General features: G+C 42.5%; 2 pseudogenes; one reads left to right on the top strand and one right to left on the bottom strand.

Moving 5' to 3' along the window:
• Positions 1–2,554: 2,554 nt before the first annotated feature.
• Positions 2,555–6,059, bottom strand: LOC127799630 (receptor protein kinase CLAVATA1-like; annotated as a pseudogene).
• Positions 6,060–7,348: 1,289 nt separating this feature from the next.
• On the top strand, positions 7,349–10,778 carry LOC127799631 (receptor protein kinase CLAVATA1-like; annotated as a pseudogene).
• Positions 10,779–13,916: the final 3,138 nt, after the last annotated feature.

Here is a 13,916-nt window from a genome sequence, read left to right as displayed (position 1 = left end):
GCCTGAGATCTCACACATACATAATATATACACATAGTAAGTATACACACAGAACACACACATACAGAGAGAAAGGAAAAATGAACAAAGACACGTAGAACTGTATAAACACACATACCTCAGACTTAAAGATGGATACACACACACACAAACAGAAACAGCCCCCCCCCAACCACACACACCCATCAACACACGTATAATCATATTTGTGTGTGTACATCTCTATGTGTATACATAAAAAACACTCACATACAGCAACAGCCCCCCAGCCACACACGTACATCTGTGTGTGTATTTTCTTCTTCTTCTTTTTTTCCCTTTCTCTTTCTCTCTCTTTTTCTCTCTCTTTAAAATTTGTGTGTACATCTCTTTTTGATGTTTGGTGTAAAATATCTATATATTTGATAAATTTTATTTTTATAATTAAATTTTAAGATAATTAATCGTATTTTATATAAAATTTTAAGATATAAAATACTGATAAAATTAGATAATGTTGATCTATATTTGGTAAAAAAAAAAGAAGTATAATTTAAAGTTATATCAATCTTTCATTTTATATGTCAAATTGTAAAAAAAATATGCCAATCCTGTGAGTAAATTGTTAAAAGACCAATTTGTCCCTTTATCTAAATAGATTAGAATTATAATTTTAACAAATAAAAATATTTTTAAATTACAAAAAATATATTTTAATTGCAAAAATATATATATCAAAATTTTAAAAATAAAAAAATAAAATTGAGATAGAAAGAAAATAGTCAGATTTGCTTATATAATTAGAGAAAAAAAATGTTCATATAATTGAAATGTTCAATTTCACTAATTAAAGTATTTATTTAAAATCAATACTCCTTAACCTTCTATATAATAAAAAAGAGTTTTTGAAAATATGTAAAATATATGAGAGAGATATTTTAATGGTTAAGATGAATTTTAAATATATATATATCAATGGTTAAGATTGAAAATGATATTTCCACTGGCCCACTCACTCTCTCACTCATTGTTTTTCTATCTCATTTTCTCTTTCTCTCTCTCACAAATCCACTCACCCACCTCTCACTCACTGCCCCTTTCTCTCTCCCTCTATCTTTTTCTTTCTCACAGATCTACCTACCCAAGCCATCAGTGGGTGCCACAGTGGTGGGGGGAAGGGAGGGTCGATAACAATGAGGGAGGGGGTGAAAGGGACAACAATGGGTGAGGGGTTGGCAGGTGTGACGACCACTCACTCCCTCACTTAATGCCCCCCTCTCTCTCCCATTGTCTTTCTCTCTCTCACAAATCCACCCACCTATACCATCGGTAGGTGTGACGACAATGGGAGATGGGAGGGTCGACAATTGGCTGACGGGTGCGACTATAGTGAAGGGGGCGAGAGGGACAACAACGAGTCCGACGACCACTCACTCTTTCACTCACTGTCTCTCTCTCTCTCCCTCTGTTGCATGCTCTCTCCCATTCCCTCACTCACGGACTCTCTATTTCTCTCTCTCACAAAACAACCCACCCTAGCCACCAAGAGGTGCGACGATGGTGGGAAAATTCATTTATTTTTTTAATTTTATTTATATTAATTAAAATAATATAAATTATTCAATGTTTATAAAATTTTTTTATAATATTAATAAATATTATTATATTTTAATTTTAATATTATTTACACCGTGCCACAAGTATACGCTAGTCGTTCGATATACAACAAGTTCTTTCAAAACTTATGTACACTCACAAGTTTTGAAAATAAAAACAGCAGCAAGAAATCAAAGATGAACCCTATAGGAGGAGTGACTGAAATGGTAGATGGTTTGTTTGTGTATCACAAGTATAGTAAGATGCCACTTTTATAGGAGAGAGATGTGACAATTGAGAGGAAATAAGCAACTGAAAGAATGGTTCAAATAAATAAGAAAAAAGATTAGATAAATAAAAAATAATATATAAGAGAAAGAATTGATCAGAAGACATGCTTTCTTCAAGGATAAATTCAAACTTTAGGTTCCAGAAAAAAAGTCAAGAAAAAAAAAAAAAGAGTTAACAAAAAGTTGCAATGTATTTGCTTACTCTCTTGTGTGCACGAAATGGAAGGAGAAATTCTCAAGTGATATACCAAATTTACACTGATAATCCTATGCGCCAAAATAAAATCTCACATCTACAATATACCTTCTTTATCAAAATCAAAGACACAAATGACATTCTTTATCAAAATCAAAAACACAAATGACAAGAACCGTGTAAGACCGATCATTCCAAAATTAAAAATACCGTAAACCATTTGAAATATTTCATTTACAACAGCATATAAGCACGTGTACATATAGAGAGAGAGAGAGAGAGAGATTAACACCGAAATGTAATAATATGATCCATGTATTTGAGCAGTTATGATGAATTTCATTAATTAATTGGAAGGGGGTACCCTTTGTACGTGCTTGCTATTCAGTATTCACGATACTTAGTTTTGTTTTTGTTTGGATGACTCATATTTCAAGCAAGCCAAACGAATTGAACCACAAGCCAAAAGCCATCCTTTTAACTTGCGCACATATTTACTTATTCTGAAAAGTTTTAAGTTTACTTAGAGGTGATAAATATGGTACACTTACTTGACCATCCCCCCCGCCAACACCACGCCAGTGGGCAGTTCAAACCAAAGGGAAGGAAAACAAAAACCAAAACCAGACGAACAGCCAAGATAGATTAATTACTTCGGCCACAAATTATACAAGATTTGCCCACTTGGGAATTTGGCGGCGGCTGCTGCTAAGCTGCAGTTCAAATTATTGCAAATATTAGGAAGAGGCAAGGCAACGGAGAAAAGACAGAGAAGAGCAGAGCAGAGAGGAATATCAGTGAATGAGACGGTGATGGGGAGGAGGAGGAGGAGGATTGGTGAGCATGTGGACGACTTCCCTCATTGTCGGCCTCGCTACGCTCTCCTCCTCAACGCACATCATTGCTATCTTGAACAAGTTCACAACTCCCGTCAATGGATACTCACTCAGATTGTGATCCACCACCGCCAGAACCGACGACGCATCCGACGGCTGAGCCAACTCCGATATCGTCTTCTTAACCCACCGCACTATGTCCACTCCGTCCCCGAACCCGCCCACAGGCTTCCGCCCCGTGATCAGCTCCAGAAGCACAACCCCGAAGCTGTACACGTCGCTCTTCTCATCCACTTTGAGGGTGTACGCGTACTCCGGGCAATGTAGCCGTAGGAGCCGGCGATGGATGACATGCACTCCGAAGCTCCGGCGGCCTGTAGGAACTTGGCCAGCCCGAAATCGGCGACGTGAGCCTCGTAATCGGAGTCGAGCAATATGTTGTTGGACTTGACGTCTCTGTGGATGATGAGAGGGCAACAATCGTGGTGGAGATAAGACAGCCCTTTGGCTGCCTCCACTGCGATCTTGTATCTGCTGTCCCACTGCAACCGGGCTCCCTTTGGCCCGTGAAGCATCTCCCCCAAGCTTCCATTCGGCATGTATTCGTAAACCAGCAAGTTCGTGTCTCTGTTCGATATGTAGCCTAACAGTCTCACGATGTTCCGGTGCCGGATTCTTCCCAGAGTCTGTATTTCGGCCGAGAAACCACGGTCGTTGCGGCCAGTGGTACTGCGGTCGCCTAATTGCTTGATTGCCACGTCGACTCCGCCCTTTGGCATGGTCCCCCGATACACGGTTCCGGCGCCTCCTTTTCCGATAATGTTCTCTTCCTTCAGGCACTCGAGAATGTCTTCGGCTTTGAAATCTAGCTTCTGGAATGCAGTGAGCTTCCACACTCTTGATTTTTCCAGTCTCTTGCTTCTGATTCGCCTCAACGTGACCGTGACCAACAACCCAAACGTTACGACAGCGATGATTGTGATAATGAGCTTTGTTGATCCAAAAGCATTACGCCGTTCCTTTGAGGACCCAGTTGGATTTTGCACCATGAACAGGCACACGGATTGATTGTGCGATGGACAGAGCTTGGAGTTGCCGGCGAAGGAGCTGGCATTGAAGGCTTGGAACTGCCCGCCGGAGGGGATTCTACCGGAGAGGCTATTGTATGAAAGGTCTAACGTTGTTAGGCTGTCCATGGAAGCCATTTCATCGGGTATTGCACCGGTCAGCTGGTTTCTAGATAAATTCAGAATGCCCAAGTTGTGTAATCTAGTAATACCTACTGGAATTTCACCGTACAAATTGTTCCTGCTGAGATCTATTGAAGTTAGAGATTCACAGTGCTCTATTGAAGAAGGAATTTTACCAGAAACATTATTGGAGCCGAGGTTAATCTTCGAAAGAGCTTTCAAACTGAAGATCTGCTCCGGGATTTCACCAGAAAATTGGTTCGTGTCGAGGAGGAGAGAAACCAAATTAACAAGATTACCAATGGCAGGAGGAAGTTCGCCGGAGATGTTGTTATTAGACAGGGACAGTGAGCCGAGTGTCTTGCCCGATATCTCGGAAGGAAGTTGGCCGGTGAACAAGTTGTCGTTAAGCTCAAGCAAGTCCAATAACGGCATGCTAAAGAAGCCGGAGGGAATCGTTCCGCTCAAGTAGTTCTTCATGATTCGAATCCGAGTCAGTGATTTGCACTCACCGAGTTCTTCAGGAATCGGCCCCACAAAGTAATTCTCCATCAGTATCAGCGTCTTCAGTCTCCTTCCCTTGCATAAATCGCGAGGAATCGTACCTGTTAAGTGATTGGTCGCGACGTCGAGATGCAGTAGTTTTCTGTTCCGGCCAAGGTTCTCGGGCAATTCCAAGGTGAAATTGTTCCCCCAAACCTGCAGCACCTCCAGATGGGGCAAGTCGCCGATGAAAGACGGAATAGGACCGTGAAGGTTGTTTCGGAAGAGGTTCAGTAGGGTGAGGTTCTGAAGTTCAATGAAGCTGTCGGGTATCTCTCCACTGAATTGGTTGATGGAGAGGTCGAGTGATTTCAGACTCACCAAACGGGAAAGTTGCGAAGGGATGATGCCGGAAAGGTTATTAAGCTGGAGAAAGAGAGTGTGTAACATCTTCAGATTTCCCAAACTCGGCGGAATCCCGCCGGAGAGGTTACAACCTCCCAAATCCAGGAGTCGGAGCGAGCTCAATGATCCTAACTCCGGCGGAATACCTCCTTGGTACGCATTAAAATAACCTAGGCACAGTTCTTGAAGGTTGGACAACCGAGCCAAGCTCGCTGGAATTCTTCCCGTGAGACCGTTGCCTTGAAGACCCAAGCTCTCTAGGCTCTGTATATCGGCGTAGGCTTCCGGAATCTCGCCGGAAAAGTAGTTTCCGCCGAGATGGACCGTTCTGAGTCGCTTCAGGCCGGCAAACTGCGAAGGGAGCTTACCGGAGAAGTTGTTGTTGTAAGCATCAAAAACCTCGAGGTTCGTCATGGTAAGCACCATATCTCCAGGGAAGTCGCCGCTGAAGTTGTTGGAGGAGAGGTTGACGAACCTTAGAGCGGAGAGGTTGGACATCTCAAGGGGAAGAGGACCGGTGAGATTGTTGGCGGAGAGAGTGAGATTGAGGAGACGGTCCAAAAGGCCAATCTCTGGAGGAATGGTGCCGAATAGAGGAACAGAGGAGATGTTGAGAGCAATAACCCGGGAGTCATCATCGCAAGTAACTCCAGAAAAGGAGCAATGCGAGGACCAAGTTTCCGGCTTCCAGTCATCAAGTCCAGAGCCCGCCACTCCGATCATGGACGACTTGATCTTCATCAGCGCTTCAAGATCCGAATACGCATCACAAGATGAGAGCATAAAACACTGTAACAGTAGGAGAAGAGAACAGGAAAGAGAAGAAGGCATTCTCATCTCTGTCTCTCTCTCTCTCTGGGAGGACTCGGTCACTGTTGCTGTGTTCAGAGGCGAGGTGTACGTACAAGGATGGGGCAGCTCAAATAAGTAGGAAGCAGCAACGTTGCATTGCGAATGCGAATGGGAGAATCGAACTCGAATGAATAAACAAAACCAAACCCCTCCCCAAAAGCAAAAGCAAAAGCAAAAGCAAAAGGCGGGGAGAGAGAGAGAGAGAGAGAGTTGTGATAGATGAGATGAGACGAGACGAGACGGCTCTGGAAATTGACGGCGGTTTGAGGGGACAGTGGACAGGGTGATGATGATTTAGCAGCATTGCCCGCAGCCATGGCCAGAGCTGGCACTGCCGGTGCCAGTGGGCATGATGGATTGCGTGACCACGTCGCTTATGGCCATGGTGTCAAGCTGTCGATATTTAACTATTATAATAATAATAATATAAATCATAAAAAAAAAGATTAGTATAAAATAAAAACTATATATATACGTTTTGTAATGGATAAGATAAAAGACGTGTTTAAAGTAGATTTTGGGCAGGCTTTTTAACCCTGCTGTGACAGTCAAACAAATATGAAGGAAGGCCGGGGTGTTGTCAGTGTTAGGAAGCAGCGGAGATATGGAGGGAGGGGCCCAGCCAGCCCAGTGGCAAAGGCAAAGACTGGGCGTGTCTTTTCCCAGATGGATACCCTTCTTTCTGCTTCTGCTTCTGGCTCTGCCTCTCCTTTGGCTTCCAGCTGAAAGTCCACTCTTTTTGTTCTTTTCTTCTTCGCCCCCCGTCCCCACTCCCCTCGCTCTCTCTCTCTCACTCTCACTTCTATTATTTAATTTTAATATATATAAATAAATGGTTTATAAATTTATATTGGTCGAAAATATTCATTCAAATTCTACTTGAATTAATTTTCGACCAATATAAATTTATAACCATTTTTTTAATATATTAAAATTACAATAATAGAAGTGAGAGTGAGAGAGAAGAGCGAGGAAGTGGGGACGGGGCGAGAAAGAAAAGAACAAAAAGAGTGGACTTTCAGCTGGAAGCCAAAGGAGAGGCAGAGCCAGAAGCAGAAGCAGAAAGAAGGGTATCCATCTGGGAAAAGACACGCCAGTCTTTGCCTTTGCCACTGGGCTGGCTGGGCCCCTCCCTCCATCTCCGCTGCTTCCTAACACTGACAACACCCCGCCTTCCTTCATATTTGTTTGACTGTCACAGCAGGGTTAAAAAGCCTGCCCAAAATCTACTTTAAACACGTCTTTTATCTTATCCATTACAAAACGTATATATATAGTTTTTATTTTATACTAATCTATTTTTTTATGATTTATATTATTATTATTATAATAGTTAAATATCGACAGCTTGACACCATGGCCATAAGCGACGTGGTCACGCAATCCATCATGCCCACTGGCACCGGCAGTGCCAGCTCTGGCCATGGCTGCGGCAATGCTGCTAAAAATCATCATCCTGTCCACTGTCCCCTCAAACCGCCGTCAATTTCCAGAGCCGTCTCGTCTCGTCTCATCTCATCTATCACAACTCTCTCTCTCTCTCTCTCTCCCCGCCTTTTGCTTTTGCTTTTGCTTTTGCTTTTGGGGAGGGGTTTGGTTTTGTTTATTCATTCGAGTTCGATTCTCCCATTCGCATTCGCAATGCAACGTTGCTGCTTCCTACTTATTTGAGCTGCCCCATCCTTGTACGTACACCTCGCCTCTGAACACAGCAACAGTGACCGAGTCCTCCCAGAGAGAGAGAGAGACAGAGATGAGAATGCCTTCTTCTCTTTCCTGTTCTCTTCTCCTACTGTTACAGTGTTTTATGCTCTCATCTTGTGATGCGTATTCGGATCTTGAAGCGCTGATGAAGATCAAGTCGTCCATGATCGGAGTGGCGGGCTCTGGACTTGATGACTGGAAGCCGGAAACTTGGTCCTCGCATTGCTCCTTTTCTGGAGTTACTTGCGATGATGACTCCCGGGTTATTGCTCTCAACATCTCCTCTGTTCCTCTATTCGGCACCATTCCTCCAGAGATTGGCCTTTTGGACCGTCTCCTCAATCTCACTCTCTCCGCCAACAATCTCACCGGTCCTCTTCCCCTTGAGATGTCCAACCTCTCCGCTCTAAGGTTCGTCAACCTCTCCTCCAACAACTTCAGCGGCGACTTCCCTGGAGATATGGTGCTTACCATGACGAACCTCGAGGTTTTTGATGCTTACAACAACAACTTCTCCGGTAAGCTCCCTTCGCAGTTTGCCGGCCTGAAGCGACTCAGAACGGTCCATCTCGGCGGAAACTACTTTTCCGGCGAGATTCCGGAAGCCTACGCCGATATACAGAGCCTAGAGAGCTTGGGTCTTCAAGGCAACGGTCTCACGGGAAGAATTCCAGCGAGCTTGGCTCGGTTGTCCAACCTTCAAGAACTGTGCCTAGGTTATTTTAATGCGTACCAAGGAGGTATTCCGCCGGAGTTAGGATCATTGAGCTCGCTCCGACTCCTGGATTTGGGAGGTTGTAACCTCTCCGGCGGGATTCCGCCGAGTTTGGGAAATCTGAAGATGTTACACACTCTCTTTCTCCAGCTTAATAACCTTTCCGGCATCATCCCTTCGCAACTTTCCCGTTTGGTGAGTCTGAAATCACTCGACCTCTCCATCAACCAATTCAGTGGAGAGATACCCGACAGCTTCATTGAACTTCAGAACCTCACCCTACTGAACCTCTTCCGAAACAACCTTCACGGTCCTATTCCGTCTTTCATCGGCGACTTGCCCCATCTGGAGGTGCTGCAGGTTTGGGGGAACAATTTCACCTTGGAATTGCCCGAGAACCTTGGCCGGAACAGAAAACTACTGCATCTCGACGTCGCGACCAATCACTTAACAGGTACGATTCCTCGCGATTTATGCAAGGGAAGGAGACTGAAGACGCTGATACTGATGGAGAATTACTTTGTGGGGCCGATTCCTGAAGAACTCGGTGAGTGCAAATCACTGACTCGGATTCGAATCATGAAGAACTACTTGAGCGGAACGATCCCTCCGGCTTCTTTAGCATGCCGTTATTGGACTTGCTTGAGCTTAACGACAACTTGTTCACCGGCCAACTTCCTTCCGAGATATCGGGCAAGACACTCGGCTCACTGTCCCTGTCTAATAACAACATCTCCGGCGAACTTCCTCCTGCCATTGGTAATCTTGTTAATTTGGTTTCTCTCCTCCTCGACACGAACCAATTTTCTGGTGAAATCCCGGAGCAGATCTTCAGTTTGAAAGCTCTTTCGAAGATTAACCTCGGCTCCAATAATGTTTCTGGTAAAATTCCTTCTTCAATAGAGCACTGTGAATCTCTAACTTCAATAGATCTCAGCAGGAACAATTTGTACGGTGAAATTCCAGTAGGTATTACTAGATTACACAACTTGGGCATTCTGAATTTATCTAGAAACCAGCTGACCGGTGCAATACCCGATGAAATGGCTTCCATGGACAGCCTAACAACGTTAGACCTTTCATACAATAGCCTCTCCGGTAGAATCCCCTCCGGCGGGCAGTTCCAAGCCTTCAATGCCAGCTCCTTCGCCGGCAACTCCAAGCTCTGTCCATCGCACAATCAATCCGTGTGCCTGTTCATGGTGCAAAATCCAACTGGGTCCTCAAAGGAACGGCGTAATGCTTTTGGATCAACAAAGCTCATTATCACAATCATCGCTGTCGTAACGTTTGGGTTGTTGGTCACGGTCACGTTGAGGCGAATCAGAAGCAAGAGACTGGAAAAATCAAGAGTGTGGAAGCTCACTGCATTCCAGAAGCTAGATTTCAAAGCCGAAGACATTCTCGAGTGCCTGAAGGAAGAGAACATTATCGGAAAAGGAGGCGCCGGAACCGTGTATCGGGGGACCATGCCAAAGGGCGGAGTCGACGTGGCAATCAAGCAATTAGGCGACCGCAGTACCACTGGCCGCAACGACCGTGGTTTCTCGGCCGAAATACAGACTCTGGGAAGAATCCGGCACCGGAACATCGTGAGACTGTTAGGCTACATATCGAACAGAGACACGAACTTGCTGGTTTACGAATACATGCCGAATGGAAGCTTGGGGGAGATGCTTCACGGGCCAAAGGGAGCCCGGTTGCAGTGGGACAGCAGATACAAGATCGCAGTGGAGGCAGCCAAAGGGCTGTCTTATCTCCACCACGATTGTTGCCCTCTCATCATCCACAGAGACGTCAAGTCCAACAACATATTGCTCGACTCCGATTACGAGGCTCACGTCGCCGATTTCGGGCTGGCCAAGTTCCTACAGGCCGCCGGAGCTTCGGAGTGCATGTCATCCATCGCCGGCTCCTACGGCTACATTGCCCCGGAGTACGCGTACACCCTCAAAGTGGATGAGAAGAGCGACGTGTACAGCTTCGGGGTTGTGCTTCTGGAGCTGATCACGGGGCGGAAGCCTGTGGGCGGGTTCGGGGACGGAGTGGACATAGTGCGGTGGGTTAAGAAGACGATATCGGAGTTGGCTCAGCCGTCGGATGCGTCGTCGGTTCTGGCGGTGGTGGATCACAATCTGAGTGAGTATCCATTGACGGGAGTTGTGAACTTGTTCAAGATAGCAATGATGTGCGTTGAGGAGGAGAGCGTAGCGAGGCCGACAATGAGGGAAGTCGTCCACATGCTCACCAATCCTCCTCCTCCTCCTCCCCATCACCGTCTCATTCACTGATATTCCTCTCTGCTCTGCTCTTCTCTGTCTTTTCTCCGTTGCCTTGCCTCTTCCTAATATTTGCAATAATTTGAACTGCAGCTTAGCAGCAGCCGCCGCCAAATTCCCAAGTGGGCAAATCTTGTATAATTTGTGGCCGAAGTAATTAATCTATCTTGGCTGTTCGTCTGGTTTTGGTTTTTGTTTTCCTTCCCTTTGGTTTGAACTGCCCACTGGCGTGGTGTTGGCGGGGGGATGGTCAAGTAAGTGTACCATATTTATCACCTCTAAGTAAACTTAAAACTTTTCAGAATAAGTAAATATGTGCGCAAGTTAAAAGGATGGCTTTTGGGCTTGTGGTTCAATTCGTTTGGCTTGCTTGAAATATGAGTCATCCAAACAAAAACAAAACTAAGTATCGTGAATACTGAATAGCAAGCACGTACAAAGGGTACCCCCTTCCAATTAATTAATGAAATTCATCATAACTGCTCAAATACATGGATCATATTATTACATTTCGGTGTTAATCTCTCTCTCTCTCTCTCTCTATATGTACACGTGCTTATATGCTGTTGTAAATGAAATATTTCAAATGGTTTACGGTATTTTTAATTTTGGAATGATCGGTCTTACACGGTTCTTGTCATTTGTGTTTTTGATTTTGATAAAGAATGTCATTTGTGTCTTTGATTTTGATAAAGAAGGTATATTGTAGATGTGAGATTTTATTTTGGCGCATAGGATTATCAGTGTAAATTTGGTATATCACTTGAGAATTTCTCCTTCCATTTCGTGCACACAAGAGAGTAAGCAAATACATTGCAACTTTTTGTTAACTCTTTTTTTTTTTTTTCTTGACTTTTTTTTCTGGAACCTAAAGTTTGAATTTATCCTTGAAGAAAGCATGTCTTCTGATCAATTCTTTCTCTTATATATTATTTTTTATTTATCTAATCTTTTTTCTTATTTATTTGAACCATTCTTTCAGTTGCTTATTTCCTCTCAATTGTCACATCTCTCTCCTATAAAAGTGGCATCTTACTATACTTGTGATACACAAACAAACCATCTACCATTTCAGTCACTCCTCCTATAGGGTTCATCTTTGATTTCTTGCTGCTGTTTTTATTTTCAAAACTTGTGAGTGTACATAAGTTTTGAAAGAACTTGTTGTATATCGAACGACTAGCGTATACTTGTGGCACGGTGTAAATAATATTAAATTAAAATATAATAATATTTATTAATATTATAAAAAAATTTTATAAACATTGAATAATTTATATTATTTTAATTAATATAAATAAAATTAAAAAAATAAATGAATTTTCCCACCATCGTCGCACCTCTTGGTGGCTAGGGTGGGTTGTTTTGTGAGAGAGAGAAATAGAGAGTCCGTGAGTGAGGGAATGGGAGAGAGCATGCAACAGAGGGAGAGAGAGAGAGACAGTGAGTGAAAGAGTGAGTGGTCGTCGGACTCGTTGTTGTCCCTCTCGCCCCCTTCACTATAGTCGCACCCGTCAGCCAATTGTCGACCCTCCCATCTCCCATTGTCGTCACACCTACCGATGGTATAGGTGGGTGGATTTGTGAGAGAGAGAAAGACAATGGGAGAGAGAGGGGGGCATTAAGTGAGGGAGTGAGTGGTCGTCACACCTGCCAACCCCTCACCCATTGTTGTCCCTTTCACCCCCTCCCTCATTGTTATCGACCCTCCCTTCCCCCCACCACTGTGGCACCCACTGATGGCTTGGGTAGGTAGATCTGTGAGAAAGAAAAAGATAGAGGGAGAGAGAAAGGGGCAGTGAGTGAGAGGTGGGTGAGTGGATTTGTGAGAGAGAGAAAGAGAAAATGAGATAGAAAAACAATGAGTGAGAGAGTGAGTGGGCCAGTGGAAATATCATTTTCAATCTTAACCATTGATATATATATATTTAAAATTCATCTTAACCATTAAAATATCTCTCTCATATATTTTACATATTTTCAAAAACTCTTTTTTATTATATAGAAGGTTAAGGAGTATTGATTTTAAATAAATACTTTAATTAGTGAAATTGAACATTTCAATTATATGAACATTTTTTTTCTCTAATTATATAAGCAAATCTGACTATTTTCTTTCTATCTCAATTTTATTTTTTTATTTTTAAAATTTTGATATATATATTTTTGCAATTAAAATATATTTTTTGTAATTTAAAAATATTTTTATTTGTTAAAATTATAATTCTAATCTATTTAGATAAAGGGACAAATTGGTCTTTTAAAATTTACTCACAGGATTGGCATATTTTTTTTACAATTTGACATATAAAATGAAAGATTGATATAACTTTAAATTATACTTCTTTTTTTTTACCAAATATAGATCAACATTATCTAATTTTATCAGTATTTTATATCTTAAAATTTTATATAAAATACGATTAATTATCTTAAAATTTAATTATAAAAATAAAATTTATCAAATATATAGATATTTTACACCAAACATCAAAAAGAGATGTACACACAAATTTTAAAGAGAGAGAAAAAGAGAGAGAAAGAGAAAGGGAAAAAAAGAAGAAGAAGAAAATACACACACAGATGTACGTGTGTGGCTGGGGGGCTGTTGCTGTATGTGAGTGTTTTTTATGTATACACATAGAGATGTACACACACAAATATGATTATACGTGTGTTGATGGTGTGTGTGGTTGGGGGGGGGCTGTTTCTGTTTGTGTGTGTGTGTATCCATCTTTAAGTCTGAGGTATGTGTGTTTATACAGTTCTACGTGTCTTTGTTCATTTTTCCTTTCTCTCTGTATGTGTGTGTTCTGTGTGTATACTTACTATGTGTATATATTATGTATGTGTGAGATCTCAGGCTGTTCTGTGTTTATACACACACATATACATAATATATATACACATACATACATATATAAATATATACACACGCGCAGTTAGTATATAAACACACACACACAAAAGAAATTTCTAAGAACAACAAAGATTCTGTTCACAGTAAAAATCAACATCGAAGAACACATTAAAATTTATCTTCGCAACAACCAGAAACAACAAATCCAATAACAAAAAATACACAGCAAACATCACAACAGCGAACAAAGAGAGAGAGAGAGGGGTAGAAATCATATATATCAGGTCAGATCTTAAGCCTTATATATGTGAGTGTATAAATCATATATACGTGCTTGTGTGTATAAGCAAAAACAGAGAGAAATGAGCAAAAACAGCCTCCTAATTTCCGACAGCAAGCTTCTCGACGCCCAGCTCTCTCTCTCCATTCCCGATTTCTTCTCTGGTGCGTGCGCTGGTGCGTGAGACGCAACTCCCTGTTCCTATGCGTTTTCTTCTTCTCTTCTTTCGTTCTTCCAGGTGCGCGGTCTTG

The sequence above is a fragment of the Diospyros lotus genome, chromosome 4 (genome assembly GCF_014633365.1).
Source record: "Diospyros lotus cultivar Yz01 chromosome 4, ASM1463336v1, whole genome shotgun sequence".
Classification (NCBI taxonomy): domain Eukaryota; kingdom Viridiplantae; phylum Streptophyta; class Magnoliopsida; order Ericales; family Ebenaceae; genus Diospyros; species Diospyros lotus.
The sequence above is the reverse complement of the archived record's forward strand: the minus strand, read 5'-3'. Positions and strand labels throughout refer to the sequence as shown.